Genomic DNA, 11,603 nt, shown 5'->3' with positions numbered 1-11,603 from the left:
TTATACTTAGCGTCGAACTCTCAGTTTTCTGGCCATGTTGTTAAGAAACTCAGTGGTGGTCTGTTGGGCTGAGCTCCCACGTAAAAGTAGCGGAGGATCATCTATAAACTTTTAAACGTCTCTGTTTGGTTACAGTTTTGAAATTAAAGAACAGTGACCGGTACCTTTTAGCTTATTCACAATGAAAAATATGATAAGAACTGATGGTCACAGAGAAACGGAAACCTTAACTTTTACAGGTTCTTTTCAAAATTTCTGACGATCGTCCAAACAGTTTTACATGGTAGTTCTCATCCCCACTGAACTTATGTAGTGATTAAATAAAATACTAAAAGTTTTTTAGACCGAGTAATGGATCACAATTGATTACAATTCTAGCATATGAAATGTAGCAAACTTCTGTAATAATTATTTAGTTCTGGTATCTGTCAGAATTTACAAAGTAAAATAAATACTATAACTTTGGTGCAGGATGATTTTTTAATAGCTTAACAAGTGTACTGAATGTTCCACAAGTAAACACATGTTATACAATGTTGATAAATGAGATATAAGTAACGATGCCTGAAAACCTTGTAACAAAATAAGCCGGAGTGAATATTAAACAAATTTAAAACTGTCTGTTGTTCATCCCGACTCAATCGCTTTATTGATTGGACCAAATGAATACGTTTCACATACCATCACTTGAAACAGCTATCCTACTTTTCATCCGTGCTACGATCCTACGGTGCTACGATGCCAATAGTCCTACGTGAAATCTTACGATGCTTGTCAGCTACGACCATCCATGGCCTATTCTTGCTCAAGATGTCAATCTAAGGGTTCACGTCAGCCTAGTATTTCTTATTTACGATTTTATAAAATTTATGGAAAAAAGGTTCGCTTTTGTATTGCTTAAGTAAACATTTTGCGAACTTATATGATACACTGAATAAACAGCGGCCCTTGACTCTAGAAAGTCTCTTGATTAACGATTTGCACTTAGGCAGCCCCGAATGCTGTGAAAATAAAGGTTCCATCCCCTTTGTACTAGAACGATCTACGCAGTGCTGCATCAAAAGGGTTGTTAGCTTAACTTACCAGAGGCAGTCTAACCGGTAACCATATATACGTCTGTTTGAAGAGAGACAATGCGGAGGAAAGTTTCTTGTCTAAGGAAACAACACGACCATGTAGAGAGCAATCTAACGTCAAACTATCGACCCTCCGATCTTCCTATACATACCGACCGATTCCGATTAAAATTCCGACGTGCTAACCACTACACCATCGCGCCTCCAATTATTCAAAGATAAACTGCTTAAGTTAACAAAAAACGTCTATGAACTGCAGCGCTCGCATGGACCGATACCCTTTTTGTCACACAGGTCTTTTAGTATACAGCTGCGGTTTCCCTAGTTATAATTTCGACTATCATGGGTAATTAGTGATCACGGGGCCTAAATTAATTTCAAACGAATCACATGTTTGACCATTTTTGTACCTATAGGCTGTGTAGTGATTACTAGTCTATTACTGTAGGTTCTGCAGTGCTCTTAGTGTAGTTTCTATGGTTGGCTTATTCGGTCTTGTACATGTAGTCGATTTAGTTGGTGAAGTCCATCGTTGGTGCATTCGGTGTCGTTGGTTCAGTGGATGTCGTGGTTGTAGTGAGAGCGGTCTTTATTGGTCACACGCCAGCACATTTTTTAGTAACCGCCTGCTCCATGTGATGCCAGACGATCTTCCAAACCCAAACAGGGTACGCCGCTTACCCCAGCGAAGCCCTCTCCAAGTCCATCTCCGCCACTGGTAGAAAATACCGGCTCTCATTTGCAGTGCAGTTAGGCGAGCAGACAGGTCCAGGCACCATCTCTTTCCCGGTGAACGAGTTGCTTGGTAGGACAAGGTCACAGGGAGATCAACACGTATTAATGTACCGTCTCCATAAGCACCACCTCGGAGAAGGTAGGCTGAAATATATCCTGTGATACTTGCTGTTACTTCGGAAGAAGGCTCAAACTGGCAAATTAAATAAAAAATCATTTTATTGTCACAAACGTGACTATCAGTGGTTCCAAGCGCGTATAAAGGGAAGCTTAGCTTTAAAGAAATCGGAAGTTATCGGATCCTTCAAACTAAGAATGACAAAGGAAAGTAGCATTTTTATATATCAAAAAACATAACTGTACATTGTATTGAATAAAACATAAAAAAATACAATGACACAGTACTTATTCCCCTATTTCGTGGAACGAACAAATTCCGTCATTTTCCTATAGGTAAACTCCGCATGGCAATCCCACAGTTAGTTGAGAATCGAGTGCTACGAGGAAAATTTGTAGTCGCAAGGTTTTGGGGTTCCAGTGTATCAAAAACCATAATTTTAGCAAATGTGCAATATGTAACGCGGCAGTAAAAGATTTGGGATTTTTTACCTGCACTGTTAACTTTGGGAGATTGCCGGAGTGAATTTCCTGCAGAGGGAAACCTCAGCTGGTACTAAAATTTTACTTTCAAGCTGAAATCAACTGCTAGACGTAAGAAGACCACAGGGATAGAGATGCCCTGAAAAGAAAAACGGAACAATATTTATAATGCCACCCGCTTCTTTAAAAGTACTAAACCTACCCATGGCTATAAAAGGAAATGATTTGAACTAAGGAAGGTCAGTAGTTGTGACAACTTAGAACATGCGTAAAAACGGCGGTATAAGCTGTATATATTTTCAATTTGACAGCATGACAACAATGACTCCATTGGCGCAGATTGACTTCATATTTTCAGCCCTTAATCTTGGATTTCTTATTTTTTCGTTATATTAAAATAACACCAGACCTGGCTCAAATACTGAGCAAGTCATACTAACAAAACGTTTTAGACAATCTAAAATTGTAAACAAGAAGTGGACCAAAATTTACTTTTTTTTTTTGGGCAATATGCCAACAAATTGTGGGAAAATTTACATGTAAAATTTCGCGCGCCGCGCGGTAAGCGATTTCTTATTGTAGAAAGTTCTGTTTCGCTTTCTGCGGAGTGACTTGTTTAGTTGCTACGTGTCTTTTCTTTGCTTGTTGTGTAAAATTTGCCCTGTTGATGAAACCATGCTGCAAAACATCAGATTTTTCATTGTTTACATTGTAATAATAATAAACAATGCACTGTATTTTTTTTATATTTTTCGCCTTAGAATATGAGGTTTGAAAGATTAAAAAACTTACCATGTAATTTCGTCACCGTAAACTTTGTTGCTATTTTTGTCGTTTTTGTAATAGCCTGACTCTTTTATCGAAATAGTTTCCTCTTAAGTGACGGCGTGGCGAAACGGGAAGCCATCTTCTTCCTCTTCGGCTGCTTGGAGGTGAATAGTACTTGGCTAATCACCTCCGAGCTAGCCAATCAGCCCGCGCGAAAAGCACTATTCACTTGTGTTGCATATACTGATGCGAAATAATTCTGAACTTGATGTTAACGCAAAACTGCTCAATTTAACTGGAATACTGAAAACAGCGAGCGGCAAATATGAGGGTCAGAGAACATGGCCACGTGGTCCGTAATTCTAAATCTCTCTAATGAAGCAACCTACCAAACGTTTTACAGTTTGGTGGTTATTTGTTGAAGTAAATAAAGAAAATAAACTGAGGTTACAAGTATATATAAATATTTTGAAAGGAAGATCAAAACAGTATTGAATCCCATTTCTCTACTCCATTTGCTAGGATACGCGCTTCCACAGCTCCGCAGTGGCCTTGGCCCAACTGTTACTGGCAATTATTTCCATTCTTCCGCGCGTTGGAAATGAAGATGATTGATAGCAAACGAAATATTGCTAGATCTTGCTGATTTTGTTTTATAAGAAAAACCAAAGACAATTTAATGGTCGCCATTTCTCGGGTATGCTATAATAAATGGCTCATATACCATGGCCGCTAAGCCAATCATATCCATAGAATTGCAATATATGATGACTCTGTTTTGAATAAGTAAATTTAGAGTGATCAAAGTCAGGTGGACAGAAGGCATAATGACACCAAATCCCTAAAGGCTATATAGAATCGTATCAGTTTGATATCCTTTTGCAGTTTGACTGTTAACATTTTCGTTTCTATTTCCCAGTAAGATTTGATGCGCAGTTTCTTTTCCTGCAACTGTACTGTTAAGTTACTAGACCTAGACAATCTAAACACCTGGAATAACTAAAAATATATTAAGTGAGAAATTTGAATACTTATTTTAATATCTTCGTTGTAAATTTATAATAATTCGGGTGGCTTGCTTGCTTAAAACATGACAGAAGGTCTTGTCTTGACAGGACCGCATCTGATCATTTAAATAATTACTAACAGAAGGCAAAAACGAATGCGCACATCGTATAAAGTTTGGAGCGTATAAAGGCAGTTTAATTATTAGTTGAACCTTGTTTTTCACGGGCATGTAATCGCTTAACCGGAGACATGAGACTTGTCTTTGCATTTCACGGAATTGTCTTCTTCGGCACGATTTGGATCATGAGTGAGTATTGAATTCATAACTGTTTTCATTGTATCTTGTCGCTCTTAACAAACAAAGTGCCTACAGATAACTTTAAGCAGGAACTCTATTTCTTCATACATAACTAAAGCAAATTACAACCGAGAAAATATTCCATCGAAAAACCCATTTACAGCGCGGTATAGCGCTAACATGTCTTTTACTTTTTTTTTAGTTTCTAGCGAAATAACTATTGTTTCACTAAACAGTTTCTTTGCAAATACGTACATGTGATTCAATTGTGACTAGAATACGTCAAAAACATCTTTTTTCTCATTTACTTGTTCTTTAGAATAGATCAGATGAATGCAATCTTTTGTTCGAGTTCAGTCAAACTTAAAATTTGTCAATATTGGTATCAGTTGCTCCAGTTTTGTCATTCTCTAGGGGAGTCGTGATACGTTTTGTTTTTCAAGTTCAAACGTGTTACTGACCAGCTGAACATAACTATTCAGTTATTAAAACATGTTTGGTCTAATTTGAATAAATTTGGAAGCTTCCAAAACGGCATTACATATTGTTAGCCGGTGTATTCTTCTTCCCCCTATTTTATTTAACTGCACAGATGTAGTGGCCAACAGGAAAGCCTTGCTCATTTTGGCCACTACGCCCTTCTTCCGTAGAAGGTAAAATCATTCAATACATTGCTCTGCATGTTTAATTTTTTTTTTTTTTTACTATAAAATATACTGTTTTTTGTTCTAATAAGTGTGAATAAAATTGAATTGAATTGAATTGAATTGTATTCAACGGCGAATGCAGCGAAATGTTTGGAACGTTTCGGAAAACAAATAGATATAGCTGGTTTTGTTCTTCGGGCCGAAGTTAATTGTTGGTCAGATATTCACACGTCAAAATCAGATGCATTTAATGTTCTTGGACAAGGCTTTTCTAGAATTCACACACTCAATGACTGTCCATTCAGGTTCTACGAAGAAGAAGTGATTTAGAAAAGCATTTAACTATAAAAAATTGGGGCGAGATATTTCTTTAAATCATTTTAAGATTGAAAATTTGCTAAAAAACGACGACGTTTCGACGTCCAGCTAAACGTCATTATCAAGTCAAAATATGTTTGTAAGTTGCAGTCTATAAATACTAAAAAAGAAAACCATTAGCTCATCAGAAAAGCTGGGTTTCTTTCAGAAGGTTGTTGTTACCGTACGCTTCAAAAAATGTCTACCGATTGCTGAATTTTTTGCTCCGGCAATGCGTTGATGAAGGTGTCAGGCTGACTGTACCCGACATAATCTGCATCGCACAGATCACATGAAAAATGGTAAACAACACACTGCTTATTCACAATTGACGGCTTCGTTTCTTTGGGTTTGAGATCTTGCCCCAGTTTCTTGCTCACGAAAACTGGCTGCAATGTAGGGCCGATCTTATGGCTAAGATCGCGTAACTGCTTCCGAACCGCATTAGCTACCACTCGATCTTCAAATGGAAGACTAATTCTTACTGTGCTACTATCATCAGTGTTTCTTTCTGCCGTGTTCGTTAAAGCATTTTGAAAAAGAAAATTGTTTATAGCGGAATCCAATCGTTTACCATTTTTCTTTTGATCTGTGCGATGCAGATAATGTCGGGTACACAATCGTAAGGATCGACCATCGCTCTTTGTTGTTGTTGTTGTTAACAATCTCCCGATGTCTTTCTAAATTTTATCGTACGCCGAGGATACAATTATGTATTATACTCCTAGGGATCCTAAGGAAATCGATGATAATCTTATCACTGAGCTGACTTTAGTAAATCAGTAGCTGCTCGGTTATAGTCTTTTGTCCGCGAGGGTAAGAGAGAATGTGTCTTACTTTTCGCGTGTCAAACACCTGCCAGAGATATTTCTGGATCTATCGATCTTGAACGCGTCTGTTAGTATAAGTATCTTGGAGTAGCTATGCCGTATAAGTCGCTTACGAACAATGCGCATGTACATACCTGTTTGGTAATAAAGTTAGGAAGAGAACAGACCATGCTCAGAAGGACAAGGAGGAACATCAGTATGTACACAGCCAGTACCATCTATACAAGTCTTATTCTCTCTACTCTTGACCTACTGTGATATTACATGAAACTGTTGCGGGAGTGTTAATGGGGATAAGTCAGAGAAGCTACAGAGGCGCAAGCAAGCATGATGCGGACGGTTAACAGCGACGAAGCGTTGGGGTACCTACCTCACCACTCTTTTTCCAGCAGGCGCGAAGAGCATGTTGTTTGGACATTAGCGTTGTGGACGATTTTTAGCGGGTTATTGTTTAGATTAAGTATGGATATAGTTTGTAGGAGAACAAGGCAGAGCGAACACCTTGATCTGCCATCGATAAGGTTAGAGGGTACCAAAGAAATTTTTTTTATAGTGGCTATTTAGTTTTTAATATTACAGTGTTTAATCTTTTCTGGAACCCTCAAAGCTCACAATTACACATCTGGAAGAGCTGGGCTGACGGTTGAGTGACACGTTAAAAGCTAATCAACTGGCAGATGATTCTTTGTATATGTATACTAATCGCATGAGGAAGAGTAATATTTTTATTTAATAATTAATACGAATCAACAAGTTTTTCGAAATTGATTTAACTATAAAAGTTAACGTTAAAAGAGAACGACGTTTCGACCGTCCGATGGTCATTTTCAAGTTCAAAATGAGAAGTAAAATATGTGTTTATATACAATTGTGAAAAAACTAATGAGATGCTGACTTAAAAAGCTCTAAGATATTCACATCTAAACAGCATCTAAACATCTAAACAGCATCTCATTAGTTTTTTCACAATTTTATATAAACATATATTTTACTTCTCATTTTGAACTTGAAAATGACCGTCGGACGGTCGAAACGTCGTTCTCTTTTAACGTTAACTTTTATAGTTAAGAATTAATATCCACACGTATTTTCAAAGTTCGCGAGGTGAAAGCCCTTGGTCGCCATGAATGATTTCAGTTTTTAAAACAAACAAATCCCATCAAATTTTTAGCTTGTTTTGACACAAATAATCTTTTGCTGTTTCTGGTAATCGTGTAAACGAAAGTTTACCTTTAGTAATTCCCGTTATAGCTGTAGCACTTCGTTTCCAGGCATTTTTGGTATAATTCATCCGGCTTAAAGGTCAAACTCCCAAGAACCTGAAAGAATTCTTTTTTTTATGCACGAAATAGAGATAAACCAAATTAATGTAGAATGGCGTGCTTAGACAAAAGAATAATTAAAAAAATGCCCTCTGCTTCGACCTATCAGCATTAAGTAATCTTGCTTTTTTGTTATAACAACGATTAATATTTATAGTTTCTAGATGGCTACGAAGTATCTGAACTAAAAAAACGCCCTTTTTAGTAATGCAGCTGCAATCAATACAAAGCAGAAACTCCAGTTATTTGCATACATTTGTAACCTTAACGTTTAATGGCTGAAGTATATAAAAAGCGGTTGAGTTCGGAATGGTTTAGGGCCCAGAGCCACAAGTGAAACGCTGACCAGCAAATGACAACAATGGTACATGACACTTTCTTCCACATGGAGCAGAGGAGTTATGCTAGAAATGTCAATAAAAAAACGTCTTACCTCTTAAAATTGCATTCTTGTATTTCTTGCGTAGTTAAAACCTCATTTGCGAACCAAATATATGCATTCATTTGCGATCGAGTGTCGAACCGCCATTATTTTGAAAAGTGTCGACCGCTGTTTATTGGGACCGTGTATTCAGTTGGACGAAGTCCAACAAAAGATTTTCGGAAAGCGAAGCTTTCCGAACGAGGCACGAAGTGCCGAGAAGAAAAAATGACAAGGGAAGCAACATAGAACCACGTGACTCGTCGGATGTGAACCGAGGCACACTGGTGGCGGAAGTGACGTACCATGTGTTGCAATCGGAAGTTAAGTTAACCGTTACTAATTCGAAATTCAAAACAGCAGCTGATTTCAAGAGCTTGGAGGGAGATTTGAAATGAAAGGCGTTTTTCAAGTTAGGAAAACCTACCGCAGCGAAAAAAATCTAAAGGAGAAGATCGTGGAAATAAATCCACAACAATACACTCATTCAAATTCCTTCCGGTCATGTGCATGACACCTTATATGACGTATTTCCGCCACCAGTATGTTGCGGTGCACATCCCACGAAAAGCCAACTTTTCAACGCGAAATGAGCGATTGTAAAAGGCCCCTTTAATGAATCTTTTCATCATAATGGTTTAGGTAGCTTAAAGATAACGTAAATGCAATACCGCATGCGAATACTGGGGCTCATTTGTTGAATATGTAGCGAGTTGTTGGGAAACGAAAATTCGACCGAAATCTGTTTCATCCCTTGTCTCTTTTCTTACTGCTGTGACATCTTTGCCGCCCACAGTCAGTTGGCCCAACAAACAGCGGTCGACACTTTTCAAAACAATGGCGGTTCGAAACAATCGATCGCATTCGATCGCAAATGAATGCATATATTTGGTTCACAAATGAGGTTTTAACCACGCAAAGAAATACAAGAATGCAATTTTAAGAGGTAAGGCGTTTTTTTATTGACATTTCTAGCATAACTCCTCTGCTTCCTGTGTTTCTTCTTGGGGATAATCTTGAGCAAGCAAAAGATGTCTTACTGCTTTGAATTCGTCTTATATATACTCTTAATTGACAATATGCTGCCAGACGAACGTTTCCTCCTTCTTATGAATAAGAAAAAATGTAAACAAGATAAAAGATAAAAGAAAGTAATACAAAACTAATGGATAAGGCTGCGTCGGTGGAGAATAGAAACATTGAATGCTGTATCGCGAAACCACAACTAATTTTGTATTTGCTTACAATCTCTGGCATACATATTAATTTCGTTTGTAGTACTAATAAAATCATCGCAAATCCTCGCAAACAAGGAATTTGATTACTCTTAACTTGATCTTGGTCTTTTTTGTGTGTCTATTTTGGATGGCAATACAAGCTCAATTCGCATTAAATGACAACAGTAACAGAAGGTTGTTCACAGGTATTTCTATCCACACAAACACAGCCATATTTTAATACATAAAACAAAGAACGACCAACTATCTCCTTCTTAACCAGTTTCCTCAATTGCATGGGACAGAACGCGATTAAATATTGGTGTTTGGACTCTAACAGCAGATCGTTTCTACTTCACTGGTGAATAAAACAAAAATGTGAAGGCACTTGAGTCGGGTTGGTGTTTACGACCGCCGCTTGTGAAGGCAAGAAAGGCGAGGATATACAGTTGGCTTTATCCTATCTTGCCATAATGATTGATGAACCGGGAGTATGGGGATGAATTGTGGGATATTTTTGTCGCCAAACGTATTATTAGTTGACAGCTAGGGTTATTGTGTTTTGGTATATACCACACAAGTGAAAAGTGCTTTTCGCGCGCGTTGATTGGCTAGCTCGGAGGTGATTAGCCAAGTACTATCCACCTCCGAGTAACCGAAGAGAAACAAGATGACTTCTCTTTTCGCCACGGTCACTAAAGAGGAATTTATTTAGATAAACGAGGCAGCTGCTATAAACAATACAAAGATGGCAACAAAGTTTAGTTTGAGGGTATTAAATGATAAGTTATTTAATCTTTCTAACCTCATATTCTAAGGCGAAAAATGAAACTACAATGCCTTGGTAACGAAAACTGCCGAGCACTGTAACTACAATGTAGACAGTGAAACATCTAATGTTTTGGAACATAGTTTCAAAATAATTATTATATAATAATAATTTGTTATAATTGTAATTATAATATGTAACTGTGATCTTAGTTTTGTGCGACGTTTTGGCTTTTACAAGTTATTTTAAACTTCTCTAAGATGCTAAATTTAAAATCATTGCAATAATTAAAAGTCTCAGTTAATTTTTTTTTTTTGCTTTGTCCATCTAGGCAAATACTGTAGTGCTGGGGATTCTTTAACATACAAAAATTGTTCCAACCTACAGGATGCATTGAACGGTAACGTTCAGTTCTGTATACGTTGCTCGGCTATGAAAAGTGATAATCGGTATCCAAAATGTTCCGATTGGTGTCAACTTTTTGCTTCGTGTTTCAATATGCACCCAACACGGCAATGGATTCGGCAGTGTTCTACCAAGTTTCGTACAGTTTCTCAACGATTCTTGATTATCAAAGGAAGCAACAATTATTCATCTGTCAAAGTAGTTCACGTGAAAGCCAGGAGACCTTTCCGGATGAGTTCGTTTACTATCAAGCTAGACACGTGCAACTGTAGCATCGGGAGTACAGCTTCCTATGGTATGTAAACAGGCAGCAGTTTCTAGTGATAGATTAATTTAGAATCCCGCAGCACTACCTTAACCCCCAACCCCTCGTTTGTGTTTTCATTCCCCTCATCCCCCTCTCCCATCTACAACTCCAGTTTGCTCTCTCCATATTTTTTGCCTTTATATACAGCTCCAGTGTAACCAGCTGAAGATGCACACAAAACATGCTCATAGGTTGTAAATAACGGGCAAAACGGGTATCGAATGATTTACTCTAAAAGCACCCGAAAAATTGTGAAAGTTTGTGAATAATTAGGCTTCCTTTTTACATTGTTTCTCCTTGTAGCAGGTAAAAGACGACCCTTGACATGAAGTACAAACAAATAACTATTTCGCTCTCATTCGGCAAATTATTTTCGCCGGGTTGTCACTAATTTTGCCAACCAGAATTATCTGGAAATTTTGTTTTTGTTACCTCACTGTATTGTTGATAAAAAAATAATATCACATTTTTTTAATTCTCTACTAGCGCGTTGTACAATCAGCGAGAAAAGTGAATTACAGGCTTGCCAGCAACTAAACAGCACATCAAACACGTACCAATGGGACGCTATGTCAAAGCCACGGGAAAAATGCTTGCGAAGAAAATTCCGCGGTAAAGGTTTGTGTTTCCTGCAGTCGAACCCCGGAAGGAGAAGTCCAAACAAACGGATATGTACCAAAAGCGCAAGTGTTTTTTTTGATACCACTGTTCGGCCCAGATTTGTTCGATTTGCTAGCGGCCCCGATGGTAATCAGAAACTCTTCAAGATAAATGGAAAGTGGTGTAAGAACAATGGTAGAAGTCTGACCATTAAGATTAAAAATTGTCCTTGCAAATACAGTG

This window comes from Pavona decussata, unplaced genomic scaffold (genome assembly GCF_977016875.1).
Source record: "Pavona decussata unplaced genomic scaffold, jaPavDecu1.1 SCAFFOLD_50, whole genome shotgun sequence".
NCBI lineage: Eukaryota > Metazoa > Cnidaria > Anthozoa > Scleractinia > Agariciidae > Pavona > Pavona decussata.
The sequence above is the reverse complement of the archived record's forward strand: the minus strand, read 5'-3'. Positions refer to the sequence as shown.